A 5,823-nucleotide genomic window follows, 5' to 3' on the forward strand; every position below is an offset into this window, starting at 1 on the left:
ACCCTAAAGACAGCGTCTCCATACCAGAAGACTCCAGGCTTCCGCTCAGGGTACCTTCTCCATCTTTGTTTCTTGCATGTGTACAGCTTGTGAGCATTCTGATTGCAGTTGGAATGAGATCAAAATCCCCACCTTGAATGAAACTTAGCCTTCATCTGTAGGGAAAAGGGACCATCCAAAGAAACACACCCTGAGCAGAGCCAAAGAACACACTTTGGCCCTGCAACTGGAAACAAAGAGATGTGCCCTGACCCTGTAACCAGTCAGAGCCAAAGGAACACACTTTGTCCCTGGAATCAGAGTCAGTGAAAGAAATACACCCTGACCCTAAAAATAGAGCCCAAAGGCTAAAAAAGACCAGAGAAAGAGACACACTTTGGCCTAACCATGTGCAGATCCTAACCTTGTGCAGAAAACTAACCAATCCTTGAGCAGGAGCTCTAGCCAATCTAAGCTCAGCATTGAAATCTGACCAATCCCCACCTTGGAAGCCTTGTAAACCCTGTTCAGCTTGTGGCTTCCTGGCTATCTTCTGCCAACTCTGATAGAGGGCAGCCACTCTGTTGGATTCTTCCCTCCCAATAAACCCCTTCAATGAGCTTTGGGTGAAGACCTTTTGCTTTGCGGCAGAGCAGAGACAACCCTGGGCAGAGAGCAGAACGAGCAGGGCTGTAACACTTTTGCTGGGGAAACCTTCCCTGGCCGAGTGGACTTGTTACTCTCTGCTCTCCACTCTTTCAGAAACAGAGCTGATCTGTAACAACTTCATCCAGGAAACTTTCTCCTGGCTAGCAAAACTGCTACACTGGGTAAACATCCCCAGCTGGAAGACCCTCTCCTGCCGGAGCAGAGCAGATACACTGGAGAAGCCTTACTGAGGCTCCTGAGCTCCAGGATACCTTTCCATCTGAGCTGTGTAACACTCAGTATTCTGTGACTCCCGAGTGCCAGAATACCTGTCCCACCCAATCTGTCCAAAATGCCTGCATCATCCTGCACCCCAAACTCTACAGCCCATGCTCGGTCCAGAGTCCAATTCATGAGCCTAATGCAGGATGTTCATTGCCAGTTCTTAGGGACAGGTACCTTCCCTTATGGAGTCCTCCAAGACAGAGTCATTGAGCCCAAAAAAGCACTTTCAGAGAACACACCTCCAATGGCTATCTCTCCCTAAGAGGAAAAGCATCCACCACAGCACTGAGTCCTGTGTTTGGCTGTTCTAAGCCACTAAGGTTCAACACACACACACACACACACACACACACACACACACACACACACACACACACACACGCTCTCCTTTAAAGTAAGAAGCTTAAGATTTTAAAGAAATGAGACACTAGGCTTTGTTGGAAGAGACATTGGGTAGTGATTCCCCAACTATTAGGGGCTCAGAATTCTCTAGAGTGCTTAGGGAAACATGGATGTGTTCTCAGAGTTTTCAGATTGCAGAGGTATGGGATGGGACGAGGGGTTAGCCTTTCCTCCAGGCCACATTGAAACTGTCAAAACTACTACAACAGAAAGCTTACAAAACTGGCCTTTGCTCCAGACTGCAGCTGGAATCCCCAGCGCTCTCCTTACTCCCGTGACCTGGAGTGGGATAGCTGCATTAGACATCGGACTCTGTGTTCCTGCCATGTGCATTATGCATTGTGAAAATAATGATGATAACTGCGCCTGCCCCGAGGGACTTCCTGTGAGCCGGTCAGCTTTTCTAGGAAGCACCAAACAGTGCATTTTCTTGGCTCTGAGGGCCTGAACAGTCTCCATAGCAGCCACTCAATGGCGCCACCTTAGGTAAGGGGCCACGGTCCTGGGAAGTGCAGGGCTGGCCATGTTCCAGAGGCAAAAATAGACACAAAGCAGGAGTCAGACCTTGGCAGGGGGTTGCCAACTCCTGATTTAGTAGAGACAAGAAATGTCTGTGAAACTTAGCTTGCTGCTAAGGGCTGTCTGGAGAGCACAGCCGCCACTGCCCAGGCTGTGTGGTGCCAACACAATGCCCAGCGCTCACCTCAAAGAGAGTTAGAGGGATTTTTAGTCTCAAGCCAAATACGTGTGACGTGGCCCAAGAACACAGCCTCGGGTTAACTCAAATACCATGGTCCAATGTGGTGATAGCTTTGTGGAGACATCAGGTAGGTGGGTTACCCCAGAGTGGGCTAACCTCTGCTATAGGCCTTAGATACTATCGGATGACATATTTAGTCTCTAGGTTGGCAGAATCCAGGGGTCTGTCAGTACATTCTGAAAAGACTATATAAGACTTAAGGGATCACTCTGCAGCATGAACACTTTGGGGTGGGGAAACAGATGAGTGACTGGATGAAGGAAGAAATGGGAATTGCGGAGGAGTAGCATCCTCTGGCCAGGTCCAGCACTCAGTCAACATTGCATATTAGTTGCATTTCACTCTGGGACTCAGGAAGAGCCAGCGTTTAGTGGGCACCCAGGGTGGTTTGTTTCATGTGCTCCTTTGACTGGGACATGGGGCAGAGGACAAAACATTTAACCCTTCTGGGTGTTTCTCTGAAGGTAGTTTTCTGTGAGTTTAGCATTTAAATTGATATACTGAGTGAACCAGAAGGAGGCTCCTTGAATTATCAGTTGAGGACCTAAATAGAACACTAACCCTTCTGGGTGTCTGAGGAAACGTCACTTGCCCTTGGGCCTTGAGCTGAGGCAGCAGAGGCTTTCTTTGTGTTCAAATATGGAGAACCTAATTCATAAACCAAATGTTTTCACAGAATGAGGAAATGAGGCAAGCTCCTTACTTAGGCTTATGTGTGGGTGTCCAGGCACTACCCCCTAGAAATGACTGCTAAGCTGGAATGTAAGAGGCATGGTGTAAGGTACACGAATTATCTCGGGCAAAGGGGGAGCGTGGACCTCAGGGGCACGTCTCTGAATAAGGGGTTCAGCCTGGGTGGGGTGATGGCTAGCTAGGGAAAGTGCCCACAGTTTGATGAAGGGGCTGCATTCTGAGTCATGGGAAGACAGGATAAGGAAGGTGGGCACCAGCCTGGGCCTCAGAGAAGACCACGCAGGGGCTCCGTTAGTGGGAGGAGCAGACGTGGACCTAGGGAGATGAATCGCACCACTTCCAAATGCACAGTCAGGGAGCAAAGACATCCATCTTGTATGTGTGCACACATGTGCACATCTGTGGTGTGCACAGGCCAGGGAGCAACAGCAAATGTCTTCCTGGACCACTCTCCACCATACCTTCTGCGATAGGATCACTCACTTGATATGGAGCTCACCCGTTTGGCTAGGCTGACTTGTGACACAGGCCAGGGAGGACCCTATCTCAGCTTCCTTGGATCTGAACTGGGGTCTCTGTGCATGGATAGCAAGCACTTAACCAACTGAGCCATCCCCAGTCCTAGGATCTTTTCTCATCCCGCCCCAGGCCTGGTTCTCATTCCTGTCACTCCCACCAACCCCTCCCCCGCCCCCTCCCCCACCTCCCACTTCCCTCTGCCAAGCACAACGGGCCAAACACAATCCTGACACCTTGAAGTACAGGGGTAATACATTCACCCGCTCCCCAGCCCAGCACACAGCGGTGAGCCAGGTAGGTGATGCTGAGGAGCTGCTGCTGTTCACAGGGGTAAAAGGGATGCAGGAAGGAGTCTCATAGGAATTCTAAAGGACACTCGGCCGGAGTAGGAACTCTCTGCCAAGACTTGATACCTGGAACTCAAGCTTAATGATGCTTGATGCCCCTCTCCAGGTGGTCCTTCATTGTTGGAGTTTTCTGTCCTGACCACTCTCAAATAATCACTCAGAGGCTTAATCTTAATTGCAAATGCTTGACCAATGGTTCAGGCTTGTTATTACATAACTTACATTTAAATTAACCCATATTTCTTACCTATGCTTTGCCATGTGGCCCATGGTTTGTCACCTCATTTTCTTTTTTTTTATTTTATTTTAAAATTTAAATTGGAAAATTAGAGACAAGGTTGCTTCACATGTCAATTCCAGGTCCCTCTCCCATGCCCTCCCCTCCTCCCGAGCCCTCCCACCAACCCCCCCCCCCATATCCCCTCATTCCCCCAGGGAGGGTGTCCATAGTCTGTCATTTCATCCAGGTCAGGGCCTAGACCCTCCCCCAGGAGTCCAGGGTGAAAGTGCACCTCACATTGTTCTATGGGAGTCCAAAGTCCATTTGTATACCTGGGATAAATACTGATCTACTGCCCATGGCTCAATAGATTACCTAGGCCTCCTCACTGACACCCACATTCAGGGGGTCTTGATCAGTCCCATGTTGGATTCCCAGGCATCAGTCTGGGATTCAAGACTTAACCCTTGTCAGGTCAGCTGTTTCTGGGGGTTAAACCAGCCCAGTCTTAATCCCTTTGCTCATCAGTCCTCCCTCTCTGTTACTGGATTTCTTGAGTGTTACCTCATTTTCTACACATCCTGTTTCCTTGGCGGCTGACTCCACCCTCTCTGCTCCCAGAGTGCTCTGTGTCTGGCTGTCTCACCTATACTTCCTACCTGGCTACCAGCCTGTCAGCTTTTTATTAACCTACGAGAGTATACATAGTCACAGTGTACAGAAGGATTACTCCATAGCATTTCATCTTCCTGGACAAGTAGCTTCTGTTTACAGTCTGGAGATGTTCGAGGGTCCAAAGACCTTTTCAAATTCTGTGCTCTCTTGGTGCCAATAAATCCCAGTGTGTCTGTCAGCGTAACTCCCAAAGACTTTTGAGTCTGGCTACTCCGCCTTGTCCGCGTTTGTTTGCTTACTCATGAAGGAGTCAGAGAACAGAACAAAGACCCTGATCCTAATATGTGTGTACGGATGTGTGTGCATGTGTGTATGTAGAGACGTGCTCTGGGCAAGGGGTGAAGGCTGTGTTGTGTGTGCATGCGTGCATATGTATCCATAGGTATGTGTTTATGTGTGTGAATATGCATGTAGGTGCATGCATACATATAAATATGTGTGTATGCATATGAGTTCTTGAATATGCTGAGTGTGTGTGTGTGTGTGTGTGGAGTTACTACCCACTTGGTGTCTTTCTTTCAGGGAAGAGCTGTGCTTGGGCAGGCACAGGTGTAAGATAATGAAAGAGGGCGAGGAAGTGTAAAGCACAGGGAAGCTTTTCCACAGGTTCAGTCGTAGAGTGTGTGAGTGTGTGGATGTGTGTGTGAGTATGTGGTGTGTGAGTGTGTGTGAGTGTGTGACTATGTGGTGTATGAGTGTGTGTGAGTGTGTGAGTATGTGGTGTGTGAGAATGTGTGAGTATGTGGTGTGTGAGTGTGTGGGTGTGTGAGTATGTGGTGTGTGAGTGTGTGGGTGTGTGAGTATGTGGTGTGTGAGAATGTGTGAGTATGTGGTGTGTGAGTGTGTGAGTATGTGGTGTGTGAGTGTGTGAGTATGTGGTGTGTGTGAGTATGCGGTGTGTGTGAGTGTGCATGAGTATGTGGTGTGTGAGTGTGTATGTTTTTGTGTGAGTGTGTGTGTGAGTATGTTGTTGTGTGAGTGTCTGTGAGTGTATGTAGGGGTGTGAGTGTGTGAGTATGTTGTTGTGTGAGTGTATGTAGGGGTGTGAGGATGTGAGTGAGACCGTGAGTGAATGTGAGTGTGTAAATGTGTGAGTGTGTGGGGTGTGTGAGTGAATGTGTGAATGTGTGTAAGTGTTCGTGAGTATGTGAGTGTGTGTGTGTCAGTGTGTGGGGTGTGTGAGTGAATGTGTGAATGTGAGTGTGTAAATGTGTCAGTGTGGGGTGTGTGAGTGAATGTGTGAATGTGTGTAAGTGTTCGTGAGTATGTGAGTGTGTGTGTGAGTGTGTGGCTGT

Source organism: Mesocricetus auratus, unplaced genomic scaffold (assembly GCF_017639785.1).
Source record: "Mesocricetus auratus isolate SY011 unplaced genomic scaffold, BCM_Maur_2.0 Super-Scaffold_2245, whole genome shotgun sequence".
NCBI classification, from domain to species: domain Eukaryota; kingdom Metazoa; phylum Chordata; class Mammalia; order Rodentia; family Cricetidae; genus Mesocricetus; species Mesocricetus auratus.